At 42.8% G+C, this 13,316-nt stretch overlaps 1 pseudogene; it reads left to right on the top strand.

The window, feature by feature from the left end:
- Positions 1–4,864: 4,864 nt before the first annotated feature.
- On the top strand, positions 4,865–12,683 carry LOC139471087 (uncharacterized; annotated as a pseudogene).
- The last annotated feature ends 633 nt before the right edge of the window (positions 12,684–13,316 follow it).

The raw sequence follows: 13,316 nt of genomic DNA, 5'->3' as shown, positions 1-13,316 counted from the left end.
CCTTCAAGGTCAAATGGCTCCGTGGCGATTCCGGTACAGAAAATTGATTGGTTCTAAGCAACGCACTCCTGCACCATGACTGTTGAAAATAGTTATTTTATGAAAACAAAAAACAATCTAGAAATGCATACAAAAGCGAGTCTAGCCAGCTCTAGCTGATCAGCATAGGGATTTTTTTAAGACTGAAGAAGGATATTGTGTAATATATGATTTCATAGACTAAATGTTAGTCTATAAGCAACGCTGAAGATAGTCTGTCTTACAGACCCTGATACAAATATATATCAAATACAGCCCATATAAGTCTATAATGTTTGGCAAGTCTAGATCACTGCAGTATCTGAAAATGAAGAGAGTCACTGGGCTCCTTTTTATTATATTTTTATAAAGATAACTGAACAACTGTTTTTTTATGTACGATATGTTCATTTCAGAGACTAGATTTTAGTCTACGCTGAAGAGGTCGTTGTCGGTACAGGTTCTACAGATATGTACCCTAGGTACGTTTCTGTATACAGAAATGTACCCTAGCCAAAATCAGAATACAGAAAGGTACATTAGGATGAGTCCATTCCGACAGGCTGCATTGCGCAATCCGCTTAACCGGTTCCAAGAACGCTTACGTATACGACACGTCGTGGATGCCAGACATCTGTAACATTAAACATGCCAGTCCGCGTTATATATATTTTTCTCTCGGTATTTCCTTCCATAAATGGATCGTAACTGTTATTCTTTTGTAGGAGATCGTGGGTGCTGTATATAAGAGCTTACACAGTGACATACGTACAGTTATATTCCGCGTTGCATTGCATCATCTACCACTAATCCAGCACTATCCGTGCACTAGTCTAATCAGATGAACCAGAATTACAACATGAACCGGTTTCGTTTCGGGTTGAGGAATATGAATCGTCCGCCGTTTAGGGTACCGGGTACCTTTCTGTATTCTGAATTTGGCTCGGGTATATTTTTGTTTACATAAATGTACCTGGCGTACATATCTGTAGTACCCGTGTCAACAAGCTTAAGCAGCCTAGTATGTTTGTCGTACGAGACGACTGAACTGGAATACTATTCAATTTTGTTTGTCTATTTGTTTATTGTTTGTTTATTTGACTCCGCAATATTCCAGCTGTATGACGGCGGTCTGTAAATAATCGAGTCGGGACCAAATAATCTAGTGATTGACATCATGAGCATCGGGGTACGATGACATGCATCAACCAAGTCGGCGAGCCTAATCACCTGATCTCGTTAGTCGCCTCTAACGACGAGCATAGTCGCCTCTTGCGACAAGCATGGGTTTCGAAGACCTATTCTACCCCGGATCTTCACGGGTGAATACAGGTGAAGCATCGTTACACCAAACTCACTATTATTCAAGGTATTCTTCATATTCCTCGCACTTTTCGAATAACAGATATTCTCATATATTCCTTGGATAAACAATTAAACCTATGGATTGGCTTGTGTGCGTTTTTACCCAACTCACTCCTAACCAATTGAAATTCTGTCCATACCTGTAAACATTTTAACAAATATCGAAGTAGACGAATAGGTTACCCAGATGCCCTGGGAATGGAACATTTGCCAGATAAAAACTGCACAAACAGTTAATAATCCGCACTGAAAGACTCACGCAAATGATTACGGAGATTTAAAAGCCTTTTTCACCACGTCAGCAATTGCAAGCGAGCTTTATCTGTCGAAATGAATGACCTTTTACCCAAGTGAGCCAAGGGCAGGCCAATTTAAATGCATTAATCGTGTACCGGAATTGGCGTCTCCTACTGAGGCTAAAAAAACAATAATTACGATTAAGGCAGAAGGGCCTCGGGACCCAACTATACATAACTCCATATATACTGCAAGATAAAAGGAAGAGCCGTATTCGACATAATAAGCGCCCGGGGCGCTCTCAAAAAGAGAAATAGGGGGCTCTAATTAGAATATTATTTTGGTGAAAAAAATCATAGTTGAGAGATAAATTTCGTTATTTATGCTGACAGCCTGACATGTTTATGTACGACAGATATTTTTTTCCAGATTTTAATTGACCATAAATAAGGGTGCATATAACACACGTGTGCGTATTATACCGAATAAATAAGTCTTGTGTACATTGATCAGTCGGAAGGGATGCAAATTGGGCTTGTTCACTAGCCAATATATCAGCAAATATCGCCGTGGGCGCTTATTAGAGCGGGGCGCTTATTACGTCGAATACGGTATACACAAGAAAACTGGATTTGACCAAATAAGTACATACGTCATGGAAACGTTGCTGGGCTGAAAAAAGTCGCCGAAACACTGAAACATAAGCTCCAAAAACACAATTATGATACTCGTAACAAATACATCACTATCGAATAACCGTTGCCTGTTTATTTCAAGATAATGAACTGTTGTAAATTATAACAGACACCCAACTTGTTTGGCCGTATCTCCTGCACTAGTATGTCCAGTATCCAGTATCCTAGTACTAGTATGTTCATTGCCCAGTATCCCAGTACTAGTATGTTCATTGCCCAGTATCCCAGTACTAGTATGTCCAGTACCCAGTATCCCAGTACTAGTATGTCCAGTACCCAGTATCCCAGCACTAGTATGTCCAGTACCCAGTATCCCAGTACTAGTATGTTCATTGCCCAGTATCCCAGTACTAGTATGTTCATTGCCCAGTATCCCAGTACTAGTATGTCCAGTACCCAGTACTAGTATGTCCAGTACCCAGTATCCCAGCACTAGTATGTCCAGTACCCAGTATCCCAGTACTAGTATATTCATTGCCCAGTATCCCAGTACTAGTATGTTCATGACCCAGTATCCCAGTACTAGTATGCCCAGTATCCAGTATTCCAGTACTAGTATGTCCAGTATCCAGTATCCCAGCACTAGTATGTCCAGTACCCAGTATCCCAGTACTAGTATGTTCATTACCCAGTATCCCAGTACTAGTATGTTCATTACCCAGTATCCCAGTACTAGTATGCCCAGTACCCAGTATCCCAGTACTAGTATGTCCAGTACCCAGTATCCCAGTACTAGTATGTCTAGTGTCCAGTCTCCCAGTACTAGCATCCCAGTAGCCAGTATCCCAGTACTAGTATGCTCAGTATCCAGTATTCCAGTACTAGTATGTCCAGTATCCAGTATCCCAGCACTAGTATGTCCAGTACCCAGTATCCCAGTACTAGTATGTTCATTACCCAGTATCCCAGTACTAGTATGTTCATTACCCAGTATCCCAGTACTAGTATGCCCAGTACCCAGTATCCCAGTACTAGTATGTCCAGTACCCAGTATCCCAGTACTAGTATGTCTAGTGTCCAGTCTCCCAGTACTAGCATCCCAGTAGCCAGTATCCCAGTACTAGTATGCTCAGTATCCAGTATCCCAGTACTAGTATGTCCAGTATCCAGTATCCCAGTACTAGTATGTCCAGTATCCAGTATCCCAGTACTAGTATGTCCAGTACCCAGTATCCCAGTACTAGTATGTCCAGTACCCAGTATCCCAGTACTAGTATGTCCAGTATCCAGTATCCCAGTACTAGTATGTCCAGTACCCAGTATCCCAGTACTAGTATGCCCAGTACCCAGTATCCCAGTACTAGTATGTCCAGTACCCAGTATCCCAGTACTAGTATGTCTAGTGTCCAGTCTCCCAGTACTAGCACCCCAGTAGCCAGTATCCCAGTACTAGTATTCTCAGTATCCAGTATCCCAGTACTAGTATGTCCAGTATCCAGTATCCCAGTACTAGTATGTCCAGTATCCAGTATCCCAGTACTAGTATGTCCAGTACCCAGTATCCCAGTACTAGTATGTCCAGTACCCAGTATCCCAGTACTAGTATGTCCAGTACACAGTATCCCAGTACTAGTATGTCCAGTATCCAGTATCCCAGTACTAGTATGTCCAGTACCCAGTATCCCAGTACTAGTATGTCCAGTATCCAGTATCCCAGTACTAGTATGTCCAGTATCCAGTGACCCAGTACTAGTATGCCCAATATCCAGAATCCAGTATCCCTGTACGAATATGTCCAGTATCCAGTATCCCAGTACTAGTATGCCCGATAACCAGTATGCCAGTACTAGTATGTCCAGTTTCCAGTAACCCAGTACTAGTATGTCCTGTATCCTAGTTCTAGTATGTCCAGTAACACTTTGTCAAGTACCCAGTATCCAAGTACAAGTATGCCAACTATCCAGTATCCAAGTACTAGAATGCCAAATAACCAGTATGTCAGTACTAGTATGCCCAAATATCCAGTATCCCATTACTAGTTTGTTCATTACCCAGTATCCCAGTACTAGTATACCCAATATCCAGTATCCCAGTACTAGTATGCCTTGTATCCAGTATTCCATGTGTGTAAAATCTAATATCCAGAATCCAGTATCCCAGTACAAATATGTCCAGTATCCACTCTGCCAGTACTAGTATGCCCATTTTTCAGTATCCCAGTACTAGCATGTCCAGTACCCCAGTTCTAGTATGTCCAGTACTACTTTGTCAAGTACCCAGTATCCAAGTACTAGTATGCCCAGTATCCAGTATGCCAGTACTAGTATGCCCAAATATCCAGTATCCTAGTCCTAGTATGCCCAATAACCAGTATGTCAGTACTAGTATGCCCAAATATCCAGTATCCCAGTACTAGTATGCCCAGTATCCAGTATCCCAGTACTAATAAGCCCAATAACCAGTATGCCCAAATATCCAGTATCCTGGTTCTAGTATGCCCAACAACCAGTATGCCAGTACTAGTATGCCCAATATCCAGTATCCCAGAACTAGTATGCCTTGTATCTAGTATTCAATGTGTGTAAAAAACTGAAGATCGGTTGATCACAATGGCGCGGGTAGTGTAGATCGCGGTTCCGAATACAGATCCCAAGCATCACGCGCAGCCTGACTGTAGTCATCTTCCATTGCGATTGCTGATCCGAAAATGCTGTACCTATCCATCGTGGTAGTATGAATTGAATAAACTGAGGATCGGATGTGTGTCCCGCCTAATTGTGTTACTTCTCAGACGTAAAAGGCGACTAACGGGATCGGGTGGTCAGGCTCGCTGACTTGGTTGATCCATGTCATCGACCCCAATTGCGTGGATCGATGCTCATGATATTAATCACTGGATTGTCTGGTCCTGACTCGATTATCTACAGACCGCCGTCATATAGCTGGGATATTGCTGAGTGCGGCGTTAAACAACAACAACCAACCAGCTTCTGAGACGGCGTTGCACATGCTGTCATTGATTTACTGGACTTAGTTTACACTCGGTCATGACGTAGGTCCCGTATTCGGAAGTTGCTGTGTATTACTAAACTACTTTGGTGTGCCCTTGAACAGATGTTTGTAGCTTACCCAAGCCCATAGTCGGTACATGCGTATGTAGTGTCGCAGTACACAAAGTCGGTGAACGACACAAGTCGTGACCTTCGCAGTGATCAAGCTGGAGTAAAAACAGGGTTTGGTCAACCTTGTGATAACACGGTCGGTACTCGACAAACAGATCTACATCTTATTTGTTTTCATGACCCAGGATGTAAGTTGATAGTCAAATGTTTGATCGTGATCTTAAACGAATCAGACAAGATTAAATTACTTCGATAGAATTATTTTCAAAGCAATACAGTAAACTACGGTTATAACGAACTGACCGATATAACGAACTTATTTTTTAGCCCCGGTCATTTGTTGTATATATGCTGTATATATGCTTATAAAGAACTCCGGTTATAACGAACCAAATTAGTGGTCCCTTTGAGTTCGTTAGAACCGTAGTTTACTCTATATTATATACATAAAATTAAGTTGTGTAGACTAGCTACATGTATACAGCGTCCCCGAACGCAAATTATAAAATGTGTGTGTGATATTCATGTTGTTGTCCGTCACCATAACTGTGAAATATAGAGTAAACTACGGTTATAACGAACTCGAAGGGGCCATTCATACTTGTTCGTTATAACCGTATTTCTTTATAAGCACATATACAGCATATATAGGCTGGGGCCCAATAAATAAGTTCGTTATATCCGTCAGTTCGTTAAAAGCGTGTTCGTTATAAACGTAGTTTACTGTATGTGTCTTTTTATACCAAAACTATTTAAAAAAACCGAGTCTGGTCAGCTCTATGTTTAGATTATATATATCACCACCAGAAAAAGATATCTCTTATGAGAGAAATGTATTGCGTAATAAATGATTTCATGGACTTTATGTAAGTTTATGCTATATTTTTGTCTAGTCACGTTGTATCGTGTTGCGAAATCTCTATTAATAGCCCATTGCTCATAAACGACCATGTGCCCTAGGCGAATTGGGATGGCTGGGTAGCCTAGAGGTTAAAGCGTTTGCCCGTCACGCCGACGGCTTGGGTTCGGTTCCCACATTGGTACAATTGGTGAATACTGTCTGGTGTATATCGCTGGGAAATGGCTTCAAAAACGTCACACCCTACTCAGTCACTCAAGCTAATGCAGGTTCTAGTTCCAGGGTAACTCTGATTATCACCTTGGTTTGTCAGCATCAGGTTTCGCTGTCGGTTCTACCAATGCAATATACGTGTATGGCACTTCTGACTTTCATTCTTATTAAATTGGTTGAGTTAAGAAATGACATCAAAATGTCTTTGGCTTATGGAGCTTAAAACCCGGCGTGTACATTGTGTAAATCCGCGTATATTGAAGTCCGCGTATATTGAAGTCAGCGTACATTGTATATTGAAATCCGCGTATATTGAAGTCCGCGTATATTGAAGTCATTTTCAAAAAATATATGAATAAAGAGGTAAAAAATAATCTCATCACAGACTGCTTATTTAATCATTTACATGAAACAAACTGTAGACAACAGTACGAAATCAGTGACATCGAGGTGCGCAATGATACAAATGAAGCCCCGCCCACTGTATTATCAGCCAATCAGTAGACACATTGTCTAGTGGGCGTCGCCTAACCTTTTCGGGTTTTTGAATCACTTTCAATTTATTTATTTATTCTAGTATTTTGTGAGAGGAGAATTTAAGGTGAAGCAGGTCACAGACGTGTATCACTTTGTTGAACACGTAGGCATTCCGGTTTGCAGGTAGAATTGGCCCCCAACAATCTGTGCCGGTCGTAAGAGGGAGCGTGTCTTCGTAGCCGGACTGCATGGGTTGTTGCACATAGTCTCAACCACTGGATTGTCAGGTCCAGCCAGAAGCGATTATTTACTGACCACCGTCATATAGACAGGACAATGCCGAGTGGGGCGTTAAGGGTGATGGTCGTGGTGTGTGTGTGTATGTGTGTGTGTGTGTGTGTGTGTGTGTGCTGCTTGTATTAGTTCGGACTTATCCCGTTTCGATTATCTGAGATACCATGCCGCAGTTTAACATGTACACCCCTCTCAGACACAGTGTATAGATATTGCCTCCGAGCCGACCAGTCCTTGTGTGCGTGTGACCTGTATAATATATCTAAAGAAACCTGGGTGCGAGCGGAGTGACTTGCACATATTAATCATATCTTCGTTGATATATATATTTTGAACATTGTCCTTGTTATCTACGGCCATAATATGTTTTAAAAACTTGGAACAGTAAACTTTGGCCAGGCAAAGGTTTATTGATTCCTGGGACGTAGTAACCTGGTGTACTATAGATCCATGGTCGTGATAAGTGAGACGAGATAGAGGAAAGCGTGCAGATTTTACAGTGGGAGAGATCGCATATAATCAGCGATGGTCGACACGTTTATTTGTTGTTTTACTGCCAGAGGATGTCACCGAAACTGTTCGTTTTTTCTAATTATTTGTATTTCTCTCGTTTCTCAGAGTATTTACTGTGTTCCGTATTTTCCTCGTATTCCAGATATTACTCATTTTCTCATAGTCTCCGTTTTCCTTTTTTCCGCGTTTTCCTCATAACCCCCATATGCATTTTCCTCATATTCCTCAATCATATTCCTCACATTCTCCGTTTTCATAATATTCCTCGATCATATTCCCCATAGTCCCCGTTTTCTTCTCCTTTTTTTTCTCGTTTTCCTCATTGCCCCCATTTTCCTCGCATTCATCAATCATGTTCCTCGCATTCTCCATTTTCATCATATTCCTCGATCATATTTACCTCTTTTTCTCATATTCCTTGATCATATTCCTCATATCTCTGTTTTTCTCATATTCATGGATCATATTCCTCATATTCCCCGTTTTCCTCAGATTCCTTGATCATATTCCTTATATGCCCGTTTTTCTAATATGCCTCCACCATATTCCTCATATCCACCGTTTTCCTTATATTCCTCGACCATATTCCTCATATTCCCCGTTTTCCGCATATTCCTTGATCATATTCCTTATATGCCCGTTTTCCTCATATTCTCCGTTTTTCTAATATTCCTTGATCATATTCCTTATATTCTCTGTTTTCCTCATATTCCTTTATCATATTTTTCATGTTCTCCGTTTTCATCATATTCCTTGATGAAATTCCTCATTGTCCTCGTTTTCTTCTTCCTCATTTTCCTCTTATTCCAGGTGGCGTGTTACCAACAATCTTGATATATTTGTTTCTGAAGATTAAGTCGGCAGGAAGCGTGACACATCATCACATTAATTTACATAATATTGGTTGTAATATTTCATGTTTATACAGGTGAAATTGTCATTCTAAGCCGGTATTATTACATTAAGTGTAAGGAGAAACGGCAGCTCTGAGCGTCTGTCGCCGAATATATGAACATTTCCCCGCAAGGTTAAAATAATTCCAGGGCGGTACGATAAGAAGTAGCGCACAATACTATGGACTCCTAGAAGGGACATTGTCGCGTTGTCTTTGCAATGTCCCTTCTAGGATCCCATACAATGCTACTGAAATATGCCAATATGAATTTAAACTTTAATCGCTCAAAAGCAGTGGTAGCCTTATCAGTAGCAGGAGCCCGTGAATGTTTCAGGTGAACAATTGACATGCCTTTGCATGTGTTTGTGACCAGTGACACCGGTGTAGCAGGATATCCAGTGATTGACATCATGAGCATCAATCCACGCAATTGGGATCGATGACATGCATCAACCAAGTCAGCGAGCCTGACCACCCGATCCTGTTAGTCGCCTCATACGACAAGCATAGTTGCCTTTTACGACAAGCATAGGTTGCTGAAGGCCTATCTTAACCTTGTAAACAATTTGCACCCGGAATGCGAACAGATACGGGAACTTACACCCGCCTATATCTGATAGATATCCACGTCAACACTGGTTAGTGGGCACCGAGACACTACAAGTATAAAACCTCTTCATCCATCGACCCGTACCCGTTTGACAGAGAGTCGATCCCATCCCATCCCTTCCTCGTAAACACCTGCCATCCCATCGCCAACAAGCAGTACACTATCTGAAAAATGCGGTTAACAAAACCATAACCATCTTCGTGAGGCAAGGGAATTAACTAACTGTAAAAGTCCTGTCTTTAGGTTCTAGGGCTGATGTTGATGGGGTAACCATCTTCCCAAAGCAAGGGAACTGACTGTAAAAAGTTGAGAGTCAGTTAACTCCTTGCCTCGGGAAGAGCATCCATAACGGAATGACTAACAGGCAGTTACAAATGCACACAGAGAGGCTGAAAAATACTAAAATGGGTTTTATCCCAAGATTGTCCTTAATTCGGGCACGTTGGCGTCCAAGAAATATTAAGTTCCGGGTTCAAATCCCGCTCTGGTTATGTTTCTTGGTCTTTCAGCACCACATCCGCGCTCAAGGGTTTCAGCGAACGTCTAAGGCCTGTGTCACTTTGGACTTTCCTCCCACATCAAGCTGACACGTCACGATATTTAACTAAAATACTGTTCAAAGCAGCGTTAAACCCAACTCACTCATATTCAAGAATGTTTCATATTCCATGTACTCGAATTACAGATATTCCCATGTATTACTTGGATATAAAATAAAGCTATGTGGCTTGTGAACGATTTTACCGATATTGGTTTTGCTTTTCCGATCATCGGTTCCATGCATACTGACGAAGTTCAAGACGTCATAGCGTTGACGTCAGAGTATTGAATATTAACTCAGCGAGGAAGCGGCAATCTAGCTATAACAACCTACCCGAGCCATGCAGACAGACATACTTCCTTCCAAAATGAAGATTATGGATTATGATACAACGTTAACTTCATGATGCAATATATTATTCGCTTTCTGTCGTTACTCATTTGTAATAATATTGAACTTCACCTCAGTACTGATAGGATCTATTGCATACATGCGTCCGATTTCCCTAGCCCACCCCTCTGTTTATCCTTCGCTCGCTGAATTACATTTTAATGTATACAAACTGCGATCAGTTGACATATTCGCATAGTACACTCACTATAAATGTTCACAGTAGCAAATGGCGCTGAAAACTAGCTCAATAACCTGTTGTCATAGAGCTTCGGAGCATCGGATTTATGAATACCCTGTAAACAGAGCCAACATCGCTAGCTAATGACTTATAGATTGAAATTCTACCGTGGTGTTTTCAAGGTCGCGCAGTACAGCGCAAACGGTACACAGGGACGAAGGTCAAACAATTTATGAAACGGCCTCTGCAGTTGTCCTTGACAGAAGTCACAAGCATCGCTATGATCTGACCAGCTGTTCGCTTGTAGATCAATGACCACTTGTGTCCAGTTGCCAGCTGTTGTGAAGGTCTCTATCAGCTGTCGATCAAGGTCCAATCAATGTCATCAGGTTCGCGGATATAGTTCGCTACATCACAGCAAGATAAAGCTTTAGAGGCAATGCAGGGCCAGAGATTTTGATTTCGGTAAGACCTCTGTAACTTGAGTTAGTGAGTTGGGTTTAACGCCCCTCTGAACAGTTTTTCAGTTATATCACGAGTCATCAGCTTGATGTGGGAGGAAAGCCCTAAGTGATGCAGGTCCTTGACGTTTACTATTTTGTTGAATCCCACGAGCACGGGGACAATCAACGGATCTTAATTAGGGCTTATCTGATATTCGAACGATTGGATCCTGGCACGACTAAGGGACGCAACTCCGCTAAGCGAATTGTCTGCAGCTCAGTTTACTTAGGTTTGTTCGACCATACTATAATGCTGTCAGCGTGAATATGTCAGATTTTAAATTTCATCCCTGAATTGCACCGTGCTTAGATTAGGGGTGTTGGCTAAACCATACTAATCAAACAGCTCGTGAAGATAATCCGTCTCTTAACATCTTTCAACAGCTCCACGCGCACACCCTACAACAGGTCCTCGAACTCGTCCTACTACAGATCCTCGAACACGTCATACAACAGGTCCTCGAACACACCCAACACAGGTCCTCGAACACGTCCTACAACAGGTACTCGAACACACCCAACACAGGTCCTCGAACACACCCTACAACAGGTCCTCGAACACGTCCTACAACAGGTCCTCGGGCACGTTCTACAACAGGTCCTCGAACACGTCCTCGAACACGTCCTACCACAGGTCCTAGAATACGTCCTACAACAGGTCCTCGAACACGTCCTACAACAGGTCCTCGAACACGTTCTACAACAGGTACTCAAACACGTCCTACAACAGGTCCTCGAGCACGTCCTACAACAGGTCCTCGAGCACGTCCTACCACAGGTCCTAGAATACGTCCTACAACAGGTCCTCGAACACGTCCTACAACAGGTCCTCGGGCACGTTCTACAACAGGTCTTCGAACACGTCCTACAACAGGTCCTCGAACACGTCCTACAACAGGTCCCCGAACATATCCTACAACAGGTCCTCGAACACGTCCTACAACAGGTCCTTGAGCACGTCCTACAACAGGTACTCGAACATATCCTACAACAGTTCCTCGAACACGTCCTACAACAGGTCCTCGAGCACGTTCTACAACAGGTCCTCGAACACGTCCTACAACAGGTACTCTAACACGTCCTACAACAGGTCCTCGAGCACGTCTTACAACAGGTCCTAGAACACGTCCTACAACAGGTACTCAAACACGTCCTACAACATGCCCTCTAACGCGTCCTACAACAGGTACTCGAACACGTCCTACAACAGGTACTCAAACACGTCCTACAACATGCCCTCTAACGCGTCCTACAACAGGTCCTCGAACACGTCCTACAACAGGTACTCGAGCACGTCCTACAACAGGTCCTCGAACACGTCCTACAACAGGTACTCGAAAACGTCCTTCAACAGGTACTCGAACACGTCCTTCAACAGGTCCTCGAATACATCCTACAACAGGTACTCGAACACGTCCTACAACAGGTCCTCGAACACGTCCTACAACAGGTCCTCGAACACGTCCTACCACAGGTCCTAGAATACGTCCTACAACAGGTCCTCGAACACGTCCTACAACAGGTCCTCGAACACGTCCTACAACAGGTCCTTGGGCACGTTCTACAACAGGTCTTCGAACACGTCCTACAACAGGTCCTCGAACATATCCTACAACAGGTCCTCGAACACGTCCTACAACAGGTCCTTGAGCACGTCCTACAACAGGTCCTCGAACACGTCCTACAACAGGTCCTCGAAGACGTCCTACAACAGGTCCTCGAACACGTCCTACAACAGGTCCTCGAACACGTCCTACAACAGGTCCTCGAACACGCCCTACTCTGCCCCCGTGTTCCCCTTTAACCATTGGGCTACCACACTCCACATGATAAATTCAATGGTTCAAATTCAACTCCATTGAAGTTGTCCTGGAAAATGTCCTCCTTTTAGCACAGGGTTGGGCGATTGTCGGTTATCAGCCTGATATCCAGGTGCTAATGGATCTTTAGGACTTAGTTGTCAGTATGTCCAATTAGGCAGTGACTTAATGAATCAATTTGTTTTGTCTTCCTGTGCGTTTATTTATAACAAACTGTAACCCAATCACATCGTGATGTGTGTGTATATGCGTCTGAAGAGTAGTTAGTTTTGTACGGAGTTGTTCTTGAAAAACTAACAGCCGTAATACCAGGAGTTTTGGTTGAAGAAGTAATAGCAATGGTTCTCAGAAATATGTTTCAAAGCGAAAATGATAATTAGACACGGAAATAATTCTATTTTTTGTTAACCAGGACAGCTACAGTGAGTGAGTGAGTTAGGGTTAACGACACTTTGAAATTTACAGTGATGTTTCAGAATCTGTTAGGGGGCACGGGTGGCCCAGTCGTCTGAGGCGCCGCGATTCGCTGTGTAGAGTTGCGCCCATTGGACACGCCAGGAACCTATTATTGTGGGTTCGAATCCTGGTTCGCCCCGATTATGTTTCTAGATTTGTCAGCACCATACCCGTGCTCGTGGGTTTC

The sequence above is a fragment of the Haliotis cracherodii genome, unplaced genomic scaffold, assembly GCF_022045235.1.
Source record: "Haliotis cracherodii isolate W230 unplaced genomic scaffold, xgHalCrac1.p SCAF_21, whole genome shotgun sequence".
Lineage (NCBI taxonomy): Eukaryota > Metazoa > Mollusca > Gastropoda > Lepetellida > Haliotidae > Haliotis > Haliotis cracherodii.
Note: the sequence above shows the minus strand (reverse complement) of the source record. Positions and strands in the feature narration are given on the sequence as shown.